The 22728-nt window shown below is 44.3% G+C and overlaps 1 pseudogene; it reads left to right on the top strand.

Annotated features, from left to right (window-relative positions):
* Nucleotides 1–10781: 10781 nt before the first annotated feature.
* On the top strand, nucleotides 10782–10922 carry LOC116635332 (annotated as a pseudogene).
* The last annotated feature ends 11806 nt before the right edge of the window (nucleotides 10923–22728 follow it).

Below are 22728 nucleotides of genomic sequence, written 5' to 3'. Positions count from 1 at the left end.
CCTTTTTGTTGTCACTTCCAAAATACTACATTCAAGGTCAAGCTTTTTTTGGTCTCCATTTTCCCTCTTTTACTAGCTCTGCCTGTGGAGGGAGCTGCTTACTGAGCCGTACTAGAGTTTCTCTGGGGAGGTCAAGGTCAGCCCATGAAACTCTGCAAGCTGAATGCTCCGAAGGAACACCGGCTTCCAAATATATCTTAAGTCAACAACAACAATGACAATAGGTAAGGTTGTCCAGCACTTACTATGCATCAGGGACTGTTCTCCTTACCTGTACAGTTACCATATGAGGTATGTATTAATATTATGATAGTATTCTCACCAGTGTGCAGAAAAGGAAACGGAGACTCACGGAAGTCAAGTAACTCCCCCAAGGTCACACCTAGAGTGGTTTTGTATGATGTCCACTTGGCCAAGCTGGAATCAGATTCCCAGAACCCTCTTCATTGCATGGTCCATGTCCACTTCTTCCTCGCTGCCGGTCCCGCTGACCACCAGCAGCCCCAGTACCGTGCTAGAGACAGGACAAAGCCTTCGCTTGCCATGCCTGCCCCTGGCACTCCCTGATGGCCCAGGCCTACAGCTGGAACTGCTGGGCTTCTCACTCCCGGCTCTGACTGGTCCCCCCAGGCCAGCGCTTCGGGGGAAGGGGGTCGGTCAGTGACTTGGCACCCATCCTCCCATTCACCCTCTTGGACCCTCACATCTCCAGTCACTCGCACAACTATGGAAGGTCCAAGGCCTCTCCCGATGCCTTCATCCCTAATGCCATAGTGGGTCTCCTTCCCTGACGGAAACTGGCTGCTACCCACGGCTGGTAAAAGACTGAGGTAGGTCTTAAACCCAAAGCGGGCTGACTCTAAAACCCACACCAGCAACTCCTTTCGCAGTAACTGGGGATGAGGAAATACAAATGTCGCCAGCCAACCCTTCCGATTACATAGAGCGAATCCCAGGGATTTCTGTAAATACCGCGGCTTTAAACTCTTGGTGGAACTTTTCTTCTTTTTCACAATCTCTATCTCACTCAACACATTGATGAAATGATTCTCAGCAGCCCTCAAAAATAAAGTTTGCCAGCTCAAATCTTTAATTTGGTAAACATTAGCATAAGGGAGGGCTCTTCAGCTACAGCCCTAGGGCCGTTTGGGACCAAATAATTTATTGTTGTGGAGGCTGTCCTGTGCATTGTAGGATGAGTAGAAGTAGCCCTGGGCTCCCCCCCGTAGTGGACAGGGGCACCCCCCAAGTTGTGGCGATCAAAACTGTGTCTAGACACTGCCAAATGTCTTGGGATGGTAAAATCCCACCCGGGTGAGACTAGTATGGGGCAACAAATCCCATGGGTGCGTGGAGCCAGCACTTGGAGCTGGGAGTCAGTGGAGGGCTCTTCTCCTCTGGTTTGATGATACTCTTTCCTGGCACCTTCCTGTGAGGGCAGACAGCTCCTCTGGAGGCTCCTTCAGGTCTCCTCATTCTGGGCTGGCCCCTCTTCCCCACTCCACGTCATCCTGAGTGACACAGCCTGTCCCTGCCTGTGGCCATGAACATTACCCTTCAGGATACCATGCTGGTCTTCCAACCAGTCCCTTTCTTCTCTTATGTCTTCCTACCCACTCACTCTGTAGCAACTTATAAAAAATACATAAATAAAATCTTTCAAAAAAAAAAAAAGAGGGATGAAGCAGATTATACAAATATTAACATCTGTTAAATCTGAATGATGGGTATTTGTGGCCTTTTACTTTGTTTTCTGAGCTTTTATGAAATGTTTCATATTTTTAAGAAAAGGTAAAAGTATATTGCACAACTGTGACTAGCCGTGTAGTAAAGCTGCAACATTATCTTTTAGATAATAGTCATAAAGCCACTTCAAATCCTACATAAACTTTTGATTCAGAGACGAGAATGGCCCTCCTTGTGAAATAAACAAATCCCAACTCGGCTTGGCTTGGCGGTAAATCTTTGCTCTTCCCCTGGATTGGGCTGTTTCAGCAGAGAAGCTGCCAAGTGGGGAAGGTGAGGGGTCCCAGCCTGCTCTTCTCACCCTGTGCTCCTTCCCTGCCACCCAGAAGTGACATTTCACTTCCCAGTGATGTTGGAGAGAGTGGGGAAAAGGATATAGAAGATTGGGTTAGTTCTCACTTGACTGGGGGGCTTTGTGCTGTGACAGATCCTTGAAGCTTGCTTTCTCTCATGGTGACCTTTTTTTCTTGTGGGCTTGGTAGGTTTTCTGTTTTGGTTTGTTTTTTGTTTAGTGGGAGCCTGTTTTCTAGGATTCCCTTGAGTCTGGTCACTGCCAAATTGTCCCTTGAGCTTTCTCCCTCAGCCCCGGAACATCCAGGGAACACCTCTAGCTTCATGCTGTAGAGCCCTCCTGGCCTCCCCAGGCAGCCATATGCCGCAGGGCGTAAGACAACTGCCTGGTGGCTCTCCCTCTTTCCTCCTGACATCTGGTATCTTCTCACCCCAGTGTGACATCCCCCAGGGACACCAAGGGCAATAGCTTGTCCTGACTCTCTGCCTCGCCTTCCTATCAATACCAAAGTCCTTAGATGCCTTTCCTTGGGGTTCTCCATTTGGTGGCGGTTCTTCCTGCTTTCACTGTCTACTTTAGCCGTTCCTCCAACTCCTCCTGTTTTTCACTTCCCGAAATCCCTGACTTACCTCCAAGCCTCAAAGAATGACCACAACAGTGGTCAGAGTTGTGTTGTGTTGTGTTGCACTTCTTCCTGCTGTGTACTGCTTTCAGTCTCTGTATCTATCTCTTTGTCTATCCTGCCTTCATAGATCTACTTTAATGCTGATGGGGCACTTCCAGTGCTGAGTACCGTATGCCTGGCCCTAGGCTGAGCTTCTCACGCACGTCATCCAAATTTACAAAAAAAGAAACCGAAGCTCGGAGAGGTTAAGCAACCTGGTCAAAGTCACACAGTTCAGGGACTGGCAAGTCTGGTCAACTGCATAGCCCATGTCCTTAACGTCTATGCATGCTGCCCTCCAAGACTGATGATGCAGGTGAATATTGCGGGGGGGGTCCCTCAGGTGAGTGAGGGGCGAGGTGGGCTGGGAGAGAGAAAAAGCATCCTATCTCCTTACGTTTCAAAACTCAGACCCTGCTTAAGGCAGGCGCCCATTTTTAGGTTCACATTTTTCAGCTCTGTCTTGTCCAGGCCACAAGTTTGGAGGTATATGTATAAAAAAAAAGTCAGGGTTGAAAAATTAAGTGGAAACATACATGCTTGTGAACACACATATAGTCCCATGAACTCCTATGATGTGTTTGGATCTGTCTGCTGTACTCTAGAATCATGATTTAATGAGTGTATGAGTTTCCCAGGGCAGCTATAACAAATTACCAGCTACTTGGTGGCTTAAAATAACAGAAATTTATTCTCTTAAAGCGTTGGAGGCCGGAATGGAGTTGTTGGTGGGGCCCCGCTCGTTCCAGGGATGCTAGGGGAGAATCCTTTCTGGCCTCCTCCAGCTTCTGGTGTCTCCTGGCCTTCACTGGCTTGTGGCCACATCCCTTGGGTCTCTGCCTTTGCCTTTCCATGGGCTTCTTCCTCCCACATTTCCGTGTCAATTTCACTTTCTCTTGCCATCTAATGACCTGTCATTGGATTTAGAGCCCACCGTGATCTAGGATGAGCTCATCTTGAAATTTTTACCTTAATGACATCTGCAAAGACCCTTCTTCCAAATGAGGACATGTTCTGGGTGCATCTTCTGGAAGCCACCGTTCAGCTCAATACATAGGTTTGCTGTGCTAGGCTAGTGGTGTGGTTCACGACCCCTCCATTTCTCCAACTATGTGATGGTACACCTGCCATCAGCTCTTTCACACATGATTTATGCAGAAGAATGAGAGTCTTGGGGAAGCCAAAACAGTCAGCTGGTGTGAAGCTGCCTCCCCTCCTTCAGCAAGAGACCTCTGTCAGTAAATAAAAGTCTAGATGCTTTACAGAACTAATGTGTCTTCCGAAGTACTCACGCTCTTGGAGAGGATCTTGAGAAATGGGAAAATTGGGCTCAATATGTGTGAAAGAACTGTGTCCTCTTCAGGGGAAAGCCAGGGTACACATTTCAGAGACTATTACTATTATATAGAGACACGGACACAGAGCAACTAAGTGAAAAATCATCGCTGCTAATATGCCCATCTCGGGGACTTGCTCCATTTCCCAGACAGTTTCAAGAAAAACTCTCTCTCTGAATTGCTGGAAAGAATCAATACCGACTGGATAAATCATCACGGCCCTAGCCTGCACTGGCGGAACCGGGGAGGACTGCTTAGCGAAGGGTCCATCAAGCATAATGAACGCTTCCAGCGGGGCTGGTGCACCTTTCCCCTGACCAAGTTCAACTCACACTTCATCCAGACAGGTCCTAAAGTCTCAGTTTCATGGGCCCAGCCCCAACCTGGTCATTAGGATCAATTTAATTTTCCATTTCCCGGGAAATGGTATAGAAGCCTATTTGTCCAGCGTTTGTCTTTTGGCAATTGGACACGTTTAGTTTAGCTCTGCAGACACGGTGGGGGTGGAGCCGGCCACCTAAACCGTCAAAGGCAAGAGGGGAGCGCTCTTCTAGAACACTGTGCACAGCTCCATGGCAACGCACCTGGGCCACAATTAAATCCTTTTTAAACATTTTTTTTTTTCTTATTGAAAAAATAATGTTCCTGCTAAAAAAAAATAGATAGGAAAAAAATCCTGCTTAAAATCCCATAGCACAGAAACAACATTTGGTCCGTATCTATACCTGTACTTTTGTAGCTGTCCTTGTGTCTCTGCCTCTGTCTGCCCCTGTATCTGTCGCTGGTTTCATATCGCGCTTGTATCTATCACTATATTTTAATAACAAGATCATCCTCTTTAAGTGCACACAGATTCTGTTTTGTGGTCTGCTTCTTTACCTAACAGTGTACTGTAAACACACTTTCATGGTATTTTGTATCTTTCATCATTTTTGACAGCTATATATATATTCTATTGTAGAGATACACCTTAGTTATTCAAATAATCTCTTATTATTCTGAACTTAAGAATTTTACCAGTGAATCTGTGCAGGAATCCCCGATTTTGCTCTTAGAAAAAAATTCTAAAATTGAAGTCTCAGGGTTGATGTTGAAGGTGTGTGTTCAGAGTTTTTGCCTCGAAGGTCGCCTCGGGGAGAATGGAGGGAACAAGGGAGTGAGACATTGGAGGTGGGGCTTCCCGGAGGAGCAGGCTGGGACAGTCAGGTGGTGCGGGGGAGAGGGAGGGTGGTCTGTGAAGAGGGATAGAGGTGTCAGTGGGTAGGTGCGGGGGTGTTCGGAGAGCAGTGTCGGGGGGCCTGAGCTCAGGGGTGTGGTGGGCAGGGCCGGGAGAGGCCCGAGGTAATGGGGGAAGAAGGTAAAGCAGAGTGGGAGCAGAGCTAAGGAGCTCTGACATCATCATCCTTCGGGCCAGGGAGTCTCAAGGAGAGGGGAAAGGGGCACGTGGACTCCAGGTGTGTTTGAATCTTCAGAACTTTTCTTTCCAAGGGTACATTCCCTGCCCCTCCCTCCCAGGTCTGAGATGTTTCTCTCTATCCTGTCTCCCTTTGGTAGATAGGACTCCTGCCCCCACTTTACCCCAGCTCCTTTGAGAATCCCTGTGCAATAAGAGGCATGATTGGTAGGCTTATGCTCCTAGGAGTGGTGTGGAGGCAGGAAAAAGAGGCAAGAATCATTGTTAGGGGTGAGAGGGGACTATTGAACGTTGCAGGCAGATTCTGACTTTTGGTCTGGAGAACTCCTTCTGTCATGGTCTACATGGGGGCTTCTTGAATCATCTGTGGTGAGGGACCGACGCCCATTTTCTTTTCCTAATGTATTACAGACCAATATTTTTAGAAAATATAATAAAAGCGAATTACTAGAAAAATGCAATAAAAACTGTACAAAATACAGGCAGCAGGTTTTAAGTAGTAGTTTTAACAGACGCAAAATAGCCCTGCCAACTTGCTTAAATTTCAAATGCTTCACTCAAGTCCTGTTCTTACGTTATTGCAGACCCGTAATCAACATTGTGTGGATGGCCCCCTCCATGATCTGGTCAGAGGGAGAGAGACCAATTAGCAGGGTTGCAGGGGACAGAGAGCATCCCAGGGCACCAGCTAATGCTGGGGCAGGAGTGTGAAAAGGAGGGGGAGGGTAGTCAATATGTTTGGTATTACTTCACCCATTTTGTTTTATGACTAAAAAAATGCTTTTTAGTTATCTTCCTTGTTTTTATTTTATGCTATATTTTTTTTTCTTTATTCTTTTATTTCCCCCATTTGGAAGGTGTTTGTTCTGTTCTTTGGCACTCTGAGTAGTTTTCATGAAATTAAAAAAAAAAAATTGGCACCGATAATTCTCCAAACATCCAAGGAAAATATAAACTCAAACCAAAATGAGATACCTCACACATGTTAGAATGGCCATTTTTAAAAAGACAGATAAAAAATTCTGGCATTGATAGAGGGCAAAGGGACCCTAGGCACTGTCGGTGGGATTGTAAATGGGTACAACCACTGTGGAAAACAGGATGGAGGATCCTCAAGGCATTAAAAACAGACCTACCATATAATCCAACAGTTCCACTTCTGGGAATATTTCCAAAAGAAATGAAAACACTAATTCAAGAAGATATCTGTACCCCCATTTTCATAGCAGCATTATTTACAATAACTCAGACATGGAAACAACAATGTGAGTATCCACCAGTGGATGAATGGATATAGAAGTGGTGGTATAGATACACAATGGAATATTATTCAGCCATGCAAAATGAGGAAGTCTTACCATTTGTGATGACATGAATAGACTTTGAAAGCATTATGCTAGCAAAATAAGTCCGAGAAAGACAAATACTGTCTGATCTCACTTACATGTGGAATCTTAAAAACAAAACAAAACAAAACAAAACAACTCCTAGAAAAAGAGATCAGACTTGTGGTTAGCAGAGGTGGGGGCAGGGGGAATGGGAGAAAGGGGGTCAGAAGGTCCAAACTTCCAGTTGTAAGATAAATAAGTACCAGGCATATAATGTACAATATAATCACTATAGTGAGCTGTACGCCGGAAAAGTTGGGAGTAAATCCTGAGTCCTCATAGCAATGGAAGCCTCCATGCCCTGGGTTGGCTTGGTTCTGGGGGTCATCACCTCTCCTCGTCCCCCTCTTGACTTGAGCGCTGCTGGGCCACACAGCTTCCAGGAGTTTTCAGCAGCCCCTCTGGTCTGATGGGGCAGGAAGGCACTCTCCACCGTGGCTGGAACTGTGACTCAGCACCTTGCTTGGGCGTGGGCAAACTGGCTCTGGGGCTGGCTGGCAAAACTTCTTGTCTGAGGATCCAGATGAGGCAGAGTGGCACCCCACCGAGTTCGCTGGTCAGAGTCACCCCCAATTTGGATCTGCAGATGAGCAAAGTCATTGGTTGGGACTACCGCTTGGGCACTGCAGGTATGCACTTGGTTGGCCAAGATCTGTGTGCTGGTTATTGTGGGCCCCTCCCCCACTTTTCCATCACAGACTCCCCATGGTTGGGGCCTGCAGATTCCCCTGCAATCCTTGTGGGGTGAGATCAGAGTAGTGGCTCCCACACAGTGACCCACAATGCTGCAGAGGCTGGTTGTCCCCTCTGGGTTCTCTTTTCCCACTGGAGGGACAAGAAGCTCAGGGAAACCTCTCGGCATGCGGCTGCACTGGCCTGGGGGAGGGGCAATGCTACCAATGTGTACGTGTTCCTTTTACCCTTCTAAAGCCCTCTGTCTTGGTCTCAGTGGTGGAGGAGGGTGCTTAAGCCTTACCCCTGTGTTCTAGGATTCTTTCAGCAGTGCCTTGTTCTTGCATAAATGTTAGTTGTTCTTGTGAGGGGGGAGCGATGTCAGGAAAGACCTATAGCACCATCTTGGTGACGTCACTCTCTCTGTCGCCATATTTATAACATTTATTTGAACATAGCTCTGTGTTTAACTGAGTTCAGTGCTCACTCTTGGTGCTTTTTTGGAGTTCTTTATTTTGAATCACCTCTTGGGATGACTGAGGAAAGCACTAAGTAATATTTCCGCAATCACTGGTAGTGTGTGTGATATAATAGGAAGAAAAGGCGCTGCTGACCTTCTGGAGTAGGCTGGCATTGCAGTGGGGCTTAGTGTTCTCCTATTGGACCATAAATGATTTTGCACAAAATAAGTATCTGACCAGGCCACTCTCTGACTGTGATGGATCTAAACACTTCATGGTCATGTCCGAACACAAAACATGACCATTGTCCACACCACAAAGATGATCAGACATCTCCCTGTCCTGGCTAATATGAGTGACTGCTGCTTCTTAACCAATTTCTTTAGTTTTAGCCTTGTCTGGTCTTTCCTCTTTCTAGATAAGATCTATTAAGCTACCCAGTCATAGGATTGCCTCTGCTTCCCGAGAGCATCAATCCACAGCAAAGCCCCACATCCCAAAATCACTTAACCCAAGACCAAATCTTATCACAAGTTTTTTTTCTAATACCCTCTTGCTGAGACACTTCAAGGTTTTCCGGGCTGTGTTCACCCTCACTGAGATGAGTAATAAACCCAAGTGGTCCAGGTGTATTCACGGTGCTCTGTGGCTGGAGGGCACTGACAGGTGGAGTGATTGCATTGATGGCTCCACTAACTGGCCTCCTTTGCCAGGAATTTTGTAGTCCCCTCCCATTCTGACTCTGGCTCAGTCCCATGACTTGCTCTGACCCATGGCACGAGAGCAAACTTTATGCAAACAGAGGCTGGAAAGCACATGTGTGTGTTGCCTCTTTTGAACCCCTGCTACTACTGTGAGACCAAGGTAGCACGATGGAGGATGAGACACATGGAGATCAGTCAAGTGGACCCTGGTGTCCAGCTGAGGCCACCAGCATGTGAGGTAGCCTAGCTCAGATCAGCAGAATTCCCCAGCCAACTCATGATCTTGCAAACCAAAATAAATGTTTATTGTTATATCTTACCAAGGTTTTGTGGTTGCTTGTTTTGCAGCATCATTGTGGCAATAAATAATGGGTATGGTTTACTGTCTAAGAAAATATTTCTGTTGACAACCTATTTGGTAGAGAATCACTGGGTCATACATTTTGCCCCAAAACTTTATAGGTTTGCTTTGTTGTCTTTTATTGTTAGGGTTTGATTTTTGTTTCTGGTTAAATTGTGATTCTCTTTTGGCATCACCAATTGTTTATAAGTTGGGTCTCTCATCTCCATCCTATTTATTAATTTCTCCTTCATCTTTCTAATCTTTCATTGATTTTTTATATTTTTTTGAACACTTTCCTTTTTTTCAATTAGCTCCATTTTTATCTAAGGACTAAAATTCAACCTCCTTTTCTTCTACATCTTCTTTCATCTCTTGTTTCATAGGTTCTATAACTTCTTATATTGGGTTACCTGTAATAACTCTCTCAATTATGTACTCTTGCTTTGCATTGTTTCTTTTTGAGTGATGCAGAAATTTTTAACAGTGTGTGTATGTGTATTTCTGGAATTTTCAAACAAATGGGCACCTGGGTTCTTTCTCATCCCATTATCTTCTGCCTATATGATGGCACAATTACCCTTATGGCAAGCTGTCTCCAGTTGAAGAGTGAATGGATATGCACAGTTCCTAACCAAAATTCACGTGTCTTGCAAACATTTACCTGAGAAAGTTTCTCTGGGTTATCTGCTTTTTTTTCTGTTCTGAATATGATAAAGAAAAATATTTCTGAGTAATTTGAAGCAATGTGTAGTTCTTACATCAGAAGTTGACTGTGAACAATTACTATTCCTAGTTTTTCTGTTTTCTCTCTTTTTCAACGGCTGCTTAAAAATTCCAAGATGAACACTCCATATCCTGTCTGCTTCCACTCTGGGCCAGTGCATTTACCATCTCTGCTGAATATAGAGTTGTATTGTCCAACATGGAAGCCACTAGCTACTGTAGATATTGAACCCCTGAAATATGTCTAGTCCAAATTGAAATGTACTGTGAGTGTGAGATTTCAAAGACATGGCACAAAAAAGAGAATGTAGAATATCTCATTTATATTTAAAAACATTGGCAACATGTTGAAATGATAATATTTTGGATATATTAAAATATTCTATTGTAATTAATTTCACCTCTTTCATTTTACCTTTTTAAAAGTGTTGCTTCTAGAGATTTTAAATGATTTATCTGGTATGCATTGTATTTCTATTGGACAGTACCATAGGAAGAGATATTGCACCTGAAACTAATATAACAATACATGTTAATTGTACTTCAATAAAACAAACAAATAAATAAAAAGCACAAACCCACAAAAGAGAGAAGAGAGAGCGAGACAGAGAGAGAGAGATTAACACACAATGGAGCAGAAATCTATGGTTACTTCAGAAAGCCATTTTCTGATCAGCACTGACCCTGTTCTCTGGCATGAGGATACATAGAGGAGGTTTATAAACACCTCTGCTCACCTTTTTCCTGTCTATCTTTGCCATTTTGCTAACAAGTTATGCAACAGAAATACAAAGGATCATAAGAAACTACTACAAACATTTATATGTCACAAATTGCACAACCTTGAAGAAATGAAGAAATTACTAGAAACATACAACCTATCAAGACAGAATCATGAAGAAATAGAAAATCTGATTACTAGTAAGGAGACTGAACCAGTAATCAGAAACCTCTTAACAAACAAAAGTCCAAGACCAGATGACTTCACTGGTGAATTCTACCAAACATTTCAAGAAGAATTAATACCAATCCTTCACACCGCTTCTCGGCCTTTTGGCTAAGATCAAGTGTAGTATCTGTTCTTATCAGTTTAATACCAATCCTTCACAAACTATTTCAAAAAATAGAAGAGGAAGGAACACTTCCAAACCAATTTTATGAGGTCAGCATTACCCTGATACCAAAACCAGACAAAGACACTACAAAAAAAAAAAAAAAAAAAAGAAAGAAAGAAAATTATAGGCCAATATCCCCCATGAACATAGAGGCAAGATTTCTCAACAGAGTATTAGCAAACAGAATTCAACAATGCATTAAAAGGATCATGCACCATGAGCAAGAGGGATTTATTACAGGGATATAAGGATGGTGTCTTTGCCATTTTGTTTCAAAGATCAAAGTAACTGAGGGCTTCCAGTAGTTTTTGACCTAAGCCCATTATGTTATTTAAATTTTGCTTTGTAGCAAACTACTGGAAACTTAGTAACATCTGACAATGAGCATTTATTTCTCACACAATAGAGGATTAGCTTGGGCTCTGATCTAGGCTGGACTTGGATGGGACACGTTAGCTGAGGCTTCTTTGCTCCACACCTCTCTCATCTTCTAGTGGGCTAGCCCGGGCATGTTCTCATGGCAATGGTAGAGGAGCAAGAGGGAGAGAAAGCCTAATCTTAAAAACACGTTTTAAGGTTCTGCTTGTATCACACTTGTTGACATCCCATTGGCCAAAGCGAGTCACATGACAAACCTTGAATCCATGTGGGAGGGTGCTATGAAATCACAAGGCAAAGAGCCTGGATGCAGAAAGGGATAAGAAACAGGGACTCATCTCCCCATTGTAGGTAGAGTGAATTCCTCCAAAATTTTGGGGAGGTACCAATTTGTCTAGTTTCCAATGATATTTCAATTTTGCCTCAATGGGAAAGCAGGGAGCTGTCATGACCCTCACTGTGTTGCTTCAAGTGCATTTTTAATTTCCTCTTAAACTGTGCTTGCAACAAGCTATATCATTGGGTACTTAATATACGATATTCATTCTCCTTTTAGATAAATGTTGCAAGAAATTTTCTTGTGATTATTAAGTTAGTAAAGAGTTTTTTTTTTCACTACTACTATTAACTTTTATTATTGTTATTATTCGTCACATGGAGAAACAGCATAGCACATACCACTAAGGCCAAAAAGAAGACTGGAATTGTCCAGGTAGTGTCTATTCATCAGGGATGAGCTGGTGCACTTGGAACGAGGGTAACAGTTTCTTTTTGGAGCAGCCAGATGGGAAGAAGGAGATGTTCAGGCCAAATGTTTGCTTTCAGCCAGTCTGTCTGGCCATATTGAGAAGGGGTTACCAGCTAAAACATTTGCTATTGATTATAGAGGATGATATGAACCATGGAGTAGTTTTATTTGGAACCAGGCAGAAGAGATTTGCATCCCAACTTTACAACTCCTTAGTTGTGTGATATTGAGCAAGATCTTCCACCTCTGAGAGAGCCTCCTTCCCTTATTTGTAAAATGGGGCCAATGAATTTCTACCCAACAGGGCACCTGAAAGGATGATGTGAGATAGAATGGCATTAACACAAGACATGCTTAGGAAGTGGGAGCTAAACTCCATTATGTATATATGGGACTGTTTGGGGCATTCCCCAATTCCCCCAATTCTGTCTTCAGTTGACAGTGGGAGTTATTTAGTGCAGCTGAAATATTTTCTAATTGCATCTTTTACTCATTTGTACATTAATTTATTTATACGTTCTTTGTTATACTCATTTATTCAATAAGCATTTATTGGTAGTTTCACAGCTGGGTTCTCCTGGAGCAGACAGTGAGATGGAGTTTGAGGAGGGAAGTATTTGTTAGGGACCAATATCTGGGAGGATAAGCTGGGGGGAAGTGGGAGCGGACGCAGGGAAAAGCCACACCATGATACAGGACAAACGGGAAGCTGCTGGGAGGTCCTAGAGAAGATGTGGCCTGTTGGGGTTGTCCTGTGGCCACATTTGGCCAGAATGGCTGTGTCTTTATACTGCTGCCTTGCTTGTTCACCGGATGAGGGCTGCCCTGGGCAGGGCACGACCTCAGCTGAGGTCCTGTAGAGCTGAGGCAGTCTTTAAAGGAGCTGGCAGGGGAAGGCTGTGTGTTGATGACACTCAGTGTAGAAGGGCAGCAGGTCCTTCCTTGAAGGGAATTCTGGGTGGCGTATCGTCATGTCCACCCCTGGTGGCTACCCTGGGCAGACCCTGTGCCCAGACCCGGGCTTACAGTGCCAAACAGGGAAGACACATTCTTCACACTACATTGCTTACAGCATAGGCTGGTTTTGAGAGTTTTTAGCTGTCTTTGTATTTCAAGTGAACAATCTTCTTTAGACAGATTGCCTCACCATGAAGCTGGGAGAATAGACTAATGTCTTCAGTTATTACTCAGGAGAGGAAGAAAGTAACAGATATCCCTGTTTATAGTAACACAGATTCTGGGCTGTAGTGAATCTGCTTTTATTCATTTTCTGCCAATGTCAACAGTTGAACCAATACTGATTTTCTATCTTGTGCCAGGCACCGTGTTAGGTGCTAGGGGTACGATGAGCGGTATTCAGTCTTGTCAGAGAGACAGACACATACAGATAATCTCAACATAGGAGAAGTTATGGGGTGGTGACATAAAGAGACTGCTAACGGACAGGACAGGACAACTCAGAGACAGGGCAACTTCCCCTGGCCTGGGGGTCAGGAGAAGCTTCTCAAGAGAGTAAGACACTTGAGCTAAGACTAGAACGCTATGAATCAGCCAGGTAAATACGGTCTCTGCTCCTAAGTAATTTCCCTTATTTCATGGAAAAAGAGGACAAATCAGAGTCTTGAACATTTATAGAAAGTAGTCATGCTGGGGTGCCTGGTGGGTCAGTGGGTTACGTGTCCGCCTTCCGCTCAGGTCATGATCCCACGGTCCTGGGATCAATACCCGCACTGGGCTCCCTGCTCAGCTGGGAGTCCGCTTGTTCCTCTCCCTTTCCTCCTACTCATGCTCTCTCTCTCAAATAAATAAAATCTTTTAAAAAAAATAATCATTCCAAGAGAATCAAGGTTATTTAAAGGGACAAATGGACTTTTATTATCCTTAAATGAAGGTTCTTAAGAAGTTTTCCTTCATTTGAAGCCTTGATAGCTCAAAAGGTTTTCCTGTAGGGCCGGAAAGCTGTATATTGGATGATGTTGGTTCCTTGGAAATGATTTGACTCTGTGTGTTAAACAGCAATCATGCCTCTAAGAGGCCATCTATTAAAAAAAAAAAAATCCATACATGCCTAAATGTTATGTGATGCACAGTTACTTTATTTAATTTGAGTTCTCCTGAGTTGTTTTCTCTTACCAGCAGCACCGTGGAATCCTCAAAGTGGCTGAACGGAAGGGTGTGAGTATAAATGTGTGAGCCCACACCACAAGGCACCCCCCTCAGCCTGACTTCCTCTCAATTCCCTTGACTCTTGAGTCACAAATGGTAGGATTCTGAAAATTAGGGGTCCCAATAGAAGCGTATTAGACAGAGGCCATGTTTCCTCCTTACATGTTTTAAAAATGGTCGTCAAGACTTAATTGCTAATACCAATGCTGGAAAATCTCCCTCAAACGATCTATTTGCAAAGCTGGTGAGTATGAGACCACCACAGTAGCTTCACTGACACTTCTACATCAGTTAGTGGGGTTTCTGTACCAATGGCTTCAATATAGGGGACTACCCAGTGTGTGGAGGGAGTCGAGATGTCAGCCTGTCACACCTCATTAGAACTACTACCCCATCCTGAGAATCTGCCCAGGGTAAGCTGGGCAATGTGTGACCTGAAGTTAATTGAATTCACCTTTCCCCTTAGGCTCTAGAAAAAATGGATTCACATCCTTATTTCCTCCTGGTGTAGGAGGTCCATGCTCCCCGCAAGATTTCTGGAACTTTCAGTGGCTTTGCATGTCTACTGGTCATCTATTTGTTTTATTTATTTATCTTTGCTTTTATTCTTGTCCTATATCAGCCTTAGTGTCAACCCCAATGGGAGTCAATGGCTCTTTTTCCGTGAGTGTCTTTCTCTCTGTCTTCTCCCAAGTATCTCACATATTAACTATGTGATCGCTTTCACTGTAGATTTGTTGTGAGATAGCCAGGATCAGGAATATTGGATTTCTCTATTCTTTAGTAAGAACCTTAACCACCTCTGCTGCTCGAGTTCCAGACATAGCCTGAGGCGCTCCTTTTTCTTTATTCACCTCCAGACCCACTTTTCTCTCATTTGTTTATCTGCTTTTGTCACCCCAGATTATTGTTTATATCTATATATATATATTTTGGTGCAGAATGACTTTGCTATCTCTTTCTCAGTTCTTTTTCTTTCTAGCACAGTAGGATTCAACTTCGGGCTGTGCATTTGAAAATAGTAAGCGTTAGGCATTATCCCTAAAGCTTCTGATTTAAGTGGTTTGGTGTGGGGCCTGGATATAAGCCTTTTTAAAATGGCACCCCCACATTTTCAAAATATGCAGCCAGGCTGTGAACCACTATAAACCTAACCCAAACCCATGTCTTCAGAGAGTCCTATGGCCTTACAGCTACTCTGCCTTCCATCAGCTAAGAAAAACCATGCATGCATGCGTGTACGTGCACGCACACACACACACACACACACACACACACACGGGCACCTTATTGCATGCAGACTTCATAACTACTTTTAAAGGAACTTTCAATAGCCTCATCATACATATGCATATTAAGAGACCAAGGCCCAGTAATGTGCTCAAATTTATGTAGCCAGAGATAGTAGAGGTAGGATTTCAATCGAGGACTATGAATTCCAAAACTGTTTGTTTTTGTTTTTTCTTTTTTCTTCTTAAATCCTGCACCTTCTAGCTCAAGGAGCAGGGTAGATGTGAGCACATCTTGTGTTCAGTGATCCCTCCTTTTAGATATCACTGCTTCTTCCCCCATTCCTGCTACTCTAGAGCCAGTAAAATCTTTGTCAATTTACATCAGGCATATGTTGTTCTTTCCCCAAAGGATCTCCTTTTGTCCAAAGCCTGGGATCTTCTCACTTATTCCCAGAAATGTTTCCTTCAAAATTTCCTTTGACAATAGCTAACATTTATTGAGTGCTTAGTATGTGGCGGACATACTGAAATAAACAAAGGCTATGTAACTAGGCCAAGGTCGTATGATGAGTAAGAGCAGAGCCACACTGCAATCCTAAACCCATTGCTCCATTCTGGAGAAAATGCAGATTCTGATTCTGCAGGTCTGGGGGGTGGGTCCTAAGAGGCTGCATTTCTAATAAGCTCCCAGGAGGTACCTACACCACTCCATCCATAGTCCATACTCTCAATGGCAGGGCCTAGATGACGTTGCTTGCTTTTCTGTTTTTCCTATTGAAAATAGCTATGGTTTTTGCAAAGTGGCTACATTTCTCATTCACTCTTTGGGTTTTTCTTCCTGAGCAATAAGGCCAGGGAGCACTCTTGTCCAAAGATCTAGGACCACTGCAAGGTCAGAGATTACATTTGACATTAATTAAATTAATTAGCTGAAAGGCAAACACTACTCAGAATTAAAAAATAAAGTTCCCTTAAGAAGGAGCAGAAAAGATTGATGTAGGCAAGCTGATTTAGGGTTGAAAGACAGGATGTTTGATGTTGAGTGGCGATAGTCGATGTTTTCAGTTCTGCCCTTCTGTCCCTTCTTCCGTCAGTACGGTGAGAAATCTGCTTTGGCCATCCTCGCGCTTCTATGAAATGCAAACTGCAAGAGGAACTTTAAAGACAGCTTCTAACAGTTAGTTGCATATCATTCCACAGAAGCTTTTTTACTGAAGGCAATTTCTGCCACAATGATTTTTTTTTTTTTTTTTTAGTTGCAGGTCTTCATTTTGATGTTCAAATTCGCTCAAACTCTGTGACTGGAGCAAGGGGTGATTAGTGCTTGGGGAAGGCCACTTACCACTGAAGCCTGCTGCTGCTGAGGAAAAGGTCAGAGCTGTGCGCACTAGGCAGGGTGCAGACTGGCAGCCAGGGCAGGGAAAAGGCTTTCATTCCAGCAATGGGCAGACCTCTGATTTCCTTATGAAACCCACTAGCACAGAGCGCATGGCACACTACACGGAATACTTAATTACAGAGGCAAGTTATGGGTTCAAGTTGACCAGGTAGTCTAATCAATATTGCTTACTCCAAACTCTAATTCACTTGTCTTACAACTCATTAAATTTGAAATATTATTGATTTTCAAGTAGATGGCTTAACTAATAAATAAGTGCATTTTATCTTGGGGACCTTGGTTTGAGTTTGATCAGTGGATTCGCAGGTAAGAAAACTCAAATCTCTTCATTGGGTAGTGTTTGCAGAATAATCACACCAAACGAACTCCACTGATGCAAATAATTGGCCAGGACCCCCTATTTCCCAATAGCTCATGCTGAATGGGTTGTTTTCCTGTTTCTGAGGAGGGTGTCTTGACAACAAGGGACAGAATTGTACGACTTGGAGAAAGTCGTCTTAAGAGCATGCACTTCTTTGAAGTGTAATTTCTTTGTATTCTGCAAATCAAAGATGCTATGAACCTTCTTTTTCTCTTGTACTAGAAACCGTCTTGCTGGGTTTTTAGCAACCAATTCTGTCTTTGCCCCTCAATGGTCTGGACTAGATTTGATTCCTACAGAATGCAAGCAATCCTCCAGTCTCTGATGTGGCTTTCTGCATGGGCTGGAATCTGACCAGCCAGCAGCCGCTGTCCGCCTAAACACACACCCACATGCTCAGGGTGAAGATGGGTGCATCGGCGTGAAGGCAGGGTGATCAAACGAATCTCATTTGTGCTGATTTTCAGGCTCTGAGGCGACACTTTCTGTTTTCTAATTTTTTTAAAGAAAATTATTTTATGACCTTAGGTAGAAAATCAGTATCATTTGCCATAATTAGAGGTAAACCTTAAAGATAAATATAGTAAAAATATAAATACAGTGAAAAAACAGGTTATGCAACTATCAATGTGTCCCATGCTTGAAAGATCTGTTTCTTTCCTTTCTTAAGTTTTTATTTAAATTCCAGTGAGTTAACATACAGTGTAGCATTAATTTCTGATGTGCAATTTAGTGATTCATCTCCTCCATACATCACCCGGTGCTCATCACAGCAAATGCACTCGTTTATCCCCATCACCTATTTCACCCATCATCCCTCCCACCCCCAGTTAATTGGTTGAGAGTCTGTTTCTTGGTTTATCTCTCTCTTTTTTTAGGTGGCACTTTATTTTTTTTAAGATATTTATTTATTTATTTATTTATTTATTTATTTATTTATTTACAGAGCACGAGCAGGGAGAGGGGCAGAGGGAGAGAGAGAATCCTAAGCAGACTCCCTGCTGAGTGTGGCCCGATGTGGGGCTCCGTCTCACAACCCTGAGATCATGACCTGAGCTGAAATCAAGAGTGAGACGCTCAGCTGACTGAGCCACCCAGGTGCCCCAGTTGCATTATTTATTTATTTATTTATTTATTTTTTAAAGATTTTATTTATTTATTTGACAGAGAGAGACACAGTGAGAGAGGGAACACAAGCAGGGGGAGTGGGAGAGGGAGAAGCAGGCTTCCTGCTGAGCAGGGAACCTGACACGGGGCTCGATCCCAGGACTCTGGGATCATGACCTGAGCCGAAGGCAGACGCTTAACGACTGAGCCACCCAGGCGTCCCCCCCCCAGCCCCGCCCAGTTGCATTTTTTTTAAATGTAATTTTTTGAATAGGTGTCTATTGACATGATTCATAAACCTAAAATTATCAAAAGGCATCCAGTTAAAATATTTTCACTCCATCCAATAAGAAACTACTATGTTTAGTTTCTCTAGAAAAAGCCTTCTAGAGATGCTTTTTGTATATTTAAACAAGAACAAATACAGATTCTTATTTTTTTCTTATTTTTATAGAATTTTATATTCTACACATTGTTCTGAACCTTTTTTTTTTCCTTTCAACTTACTGGCATATTTGCGGGATTTTTTTCCATATCAACACATGGAAAATACCTCATTTAAAAAAAAAAGAGCTGGATAATTTCCATCATTGTATATACACCATAATTTATCTAATCAGTCCCCCATTAATGGACTTTTGGATCCTTTCCAATATTTTGCTATTACAAACGCCACTCTAATATCCGGCACATAGTACCCACGTGCAAAATGACTGTGTACATAAGTTGTTACCTGTGCAAGTATGTGGGTCATATACACACCCCAACATGGAGAGCTGGGTCAAAGGGTACATGGTCGCTTTGTCAAATTGCCCTCTGTGGGTGTTTTGGATATTCACTCTCCAGCCAGCGATGTGTGGGGACCTGAGGCTGGTAATTTTAATCCCCCTTGTCAAGTACTTACATTTCTAGGTCAGAAGCTGTTTAGTCAGGGTTGCAAACAACCGAAGAGTCCAGTTAACTTAAGGCAGAAAGAGTTGATTGGACTAGATTGGAAAACTGGAGTACAGGCTTTGGGGAGACCAGGGGGGTGAAGCATAGCCAAGGATTTGCCATGGGACAGTCTCATGAAGATGGTGCCACTAAGCTTATGGCCACCAGGCATCCCCATGGAACCAAGGACCCCAACCCCCAACGTTGCCCTCCCTGTACTACATACTGGACCTAATTTGGCTTCTATAGAGTTATAAGGGGGAGGTCCTGAAAACCTCTCTTTGCCTCCTGGCAAGAAGTGTATTCAGATGTTGGGTGGCCAAAACAATGTCCACTATGAAGACCAACCTCTTCATCTTTCTTACAACCGGCAGGGGTGGGGTGGGAGCATTTTCTTGGATCATTCAGGATCTGAGTTTAAAAGCTCTTATGGCTCTAGGGTGTGAATTGGACCTAGCGTCCACCACTCTGCCCAGGAGGGGATTAGTGGATCAGTCAATGAGTCTACCTTGGTTACTGATCACCTTCTGCATGCTAAGTAAGCACTTGCTTGGCCAAGGATTCAGAGTCAGGGATTCTTCCATCTAATTCTGTTTTAGCTGAAACGGTGGCTGATCGGTGGCTTAGCCTTGGGCAAGCCATTCTTCTTAAGCCTGGTTCCTCATCCACGAAGCAGGGATAATAATATTGACCTACTTTCCTGGGGTGTTGCAGGGATTCCCTAATTGATGGCTGTACAGAACTCTGAAAATACCTTAGAACCCCCCACCCCTTTGTCTCCAAGTCTGCTTTCCTTTTAGCGCTCCTGCTCCATGTCCTGTAATTTGAGCTGGCATGCAGAAGGGAACAGATGAGGGATTGGAGCACAAACATGACTTGTTTGGCATCTAAAGAGACAGTGAACGGAGCCAACGTGGAAGGAAGGTAGTTAGCAGTTAGCAACTGTTGTTAAGGGTTCTGTGGGGTACCACTGCCACAGTTCCAACGATCAGGGATCACAGATGCCTGAGTCCTAATTGCTTTCTCTGGTTGTCATCCTCATACATAAATAAATTAGCAGCCCCGTCCTTGACATGGATGGTATGAATGGCTCACCCGGAACAGCTGTCGCAGAGGTTCTTGGATATTAATCACACCCTCCCTTCAATGGCATTGACCTTAAGGTGGAAACGCCTTGCTCTTGTTCTAGCAACTGAGGAGCAGGCCACCCCACAGTGTTTGTGCATGTGTTGTTGGGGGGGGAGACGCTTTGATTTTTATCATTATTATAATCATGACGATAAGGCGTGTAATATCACATTAAAGTTTTCACGGCATTTTGACATCTGTGATCTCCACTGGGCCTCAGCAGTGTTTCATGGCAGGCAGAAATGGTCATCTCCATTAAGTGATAAAAAGACCCAGATTCAGAGAGTTTACCGGACCTAAGATTATTCAGCTGGGAACTGAAATCTTGCACCTGGCCAGCCTAGCATGGTCTGTATTATATATCACTCTCTTTCTTTAAATGATATAGATCACTGTCTTCACCTATCCCCTTTGATATTGAATTGAATCCGCTCAAAAAAGTTAAAATATGCACATCCATCCTTGATTAAATGCTCACTATATGTCACATACTGTGCTAAATGCCTTATGTGCAGAATAGCATCTAATCCCTGCCCTGTTAGTAGGGGTCCTTGCCCTGCTTTAAGGATGAGACAAACTGAGGCTCAGAGAGGTTAATAACTTGCCTGAGGACGCACAGGCAGCCCAAGCGTTCAACCACAATTCTGTATCACAGGCCTTAGAAAATGCCAGTAGCTGAGAGCCCAGCGATACCCTCGAATGGGCAGAGGACTGCTTTTTAATGCTTTGATAGAGAAAAGGGGAAGCTGCCTTTGGCCTCTAGCATCACGGACTGTTCCACTTCAGTTTATGTCATCGACCGAGAGTTCACTTCTGTAATTGTTACGGGAGAGCCGGAAGCCCAGCATGGTAGAGGCCGCCGGGTCTCAGTGGAGGAGTGACGAGAAGTGTCACCAGTGTGTGGAAGATGTGCACGGGGCAGGCTCTCGGGCCCCTGTCTTGGTTCTGTGGCCTTTTGTGTCTGAAGGGTCCCCTCCCCCCTCCCCTTCCCAGAGAGGCAGGCACACCTGGGACCCGGCCTCCCATCTTCGTCACAGCACCTCTGATTTCCCTGCGGCCGGGCTGGGCGGTTCCGAGATGGCTTTCTGTTTCACTTCCTGCCCACAGTGTCTGGCTTCACACAGACGTCTTGTGTCTTCTGTCTTTGTTTTCTGCCCCAGGGCTCCCCTGAGGTCAGGGATGACTGCGGGATCTCAGCAAGCCCAGACGCTGTGGGTGAGTGGGGGCGGGGGGGTGCTATGGGGAACGTTCAACCATTCCTTCCTATAGGAGCTTCATTCTGGGAGGAATCTGTACTCCCAGGAAGGCCCATGGGACTGAGCCCCTGCTGCCCACAAAGCAACAGCGACCCCAGTTGTGATCCTTATTTTGCCTCTTTCCCTGTATCCCCTCCTCTGCTCCCTGGGGTCACCTCAGAAATAAACTGCTTGCACCAAAATTCTTGTCACAGGGTATGCTGCTCGGTGAACCTAAACTAAGAAAGCTTATTTCTTTAATAACAGCCCTTAGGAGGTTATTCACATACTCTTTCTTCTAACCTGGGTGGAAAAGGTTTGTGGTCATGATGGTCTAGATTTGAATTCCGGCTCTTGTGTGAGCTTGGGCAGGTTTGTGAAAGGGGAATTGAAATAACACCTTCCTGATGGGGTAGATTTCTCTATGTGTATTAAATGCCTGAGGCAGTGTCCTGTGCCCAATAATTATGTGATGTTGGTCCAGTTACTGCATACTGTGGTGGTTATAAACACAGGTTGTGGCGTGGGAGAGATCTGTGCACAGCCGAACTCATTCACTCCATGTCGAGTGGCCTTTGGCGAGTTCCTTAGCTTTGTCAGCCTTGGTGTCCTTGGCTACACAATAAAGCCAAGAAGACTGCCTACCTCATGGAGTTGTAGGAGCTAATATCTGTGTAAGTAGTTGACACAAAGCCTGGCGTGTGATGGTTGGTGCTCCGTAAAATATAGCTCCTCCTACTGAATCCTCCTGGTCCCCGGATGGATTTGATGACTTCCTCCTCTGTATTCTTTTTACGCTTCCCTGTATACCTCCTCACAGGATTATTGTGCACTTCCCCATCTCTCTCCCAAGACTGCTTTCTTCTCAAGGGAAGGGGTTGCAAGTTGTTTCTGCCTGGATCATCTCATCTTGAACCTTCACACGCAGCCAAGACAATCAGAGAAGGACATGGCAGAGAGTCAGAAGAACCTCAGGAGCCGCGGAGCTCGGCTACCTCCATGGATGAGAAGCTTTGGTTCCAGGGCCTCACAGATGTCAGCTGAAAGGATGTGTCCTGGTGGCTGCCACTGGCAGAGCCGGCAGGAAGACAAATGAGAAAAAGGGTTGAGGAACCGGCCTCAGTTGGCCAGTCGCCTGAGGGGGCTCTTGGTGGAACCAGCTTCTCTTAGGGCAACAGGGTT

This window comes from Phoca vitulina, unplaced genomic scaffold, assembly GCF_004348235.1.
Source record: "Phoca vitulina isolate PV1807 unplaced genomic scaffold, GSC_HSeal_1.0 scaffold10, whole genome shotgun sequence".
In the NCBI taxonomy this organism is placed as follows: Eukaryota; Metazoa; Chordata; class Mammalia; order Carnivora; family Phocidae; genus Phoca; species Phoca vitulina.
Note: the sequence above shows the minus strand (reverse complement) of the source record. Positions and strands in the feature narration are given on the sequence as shown.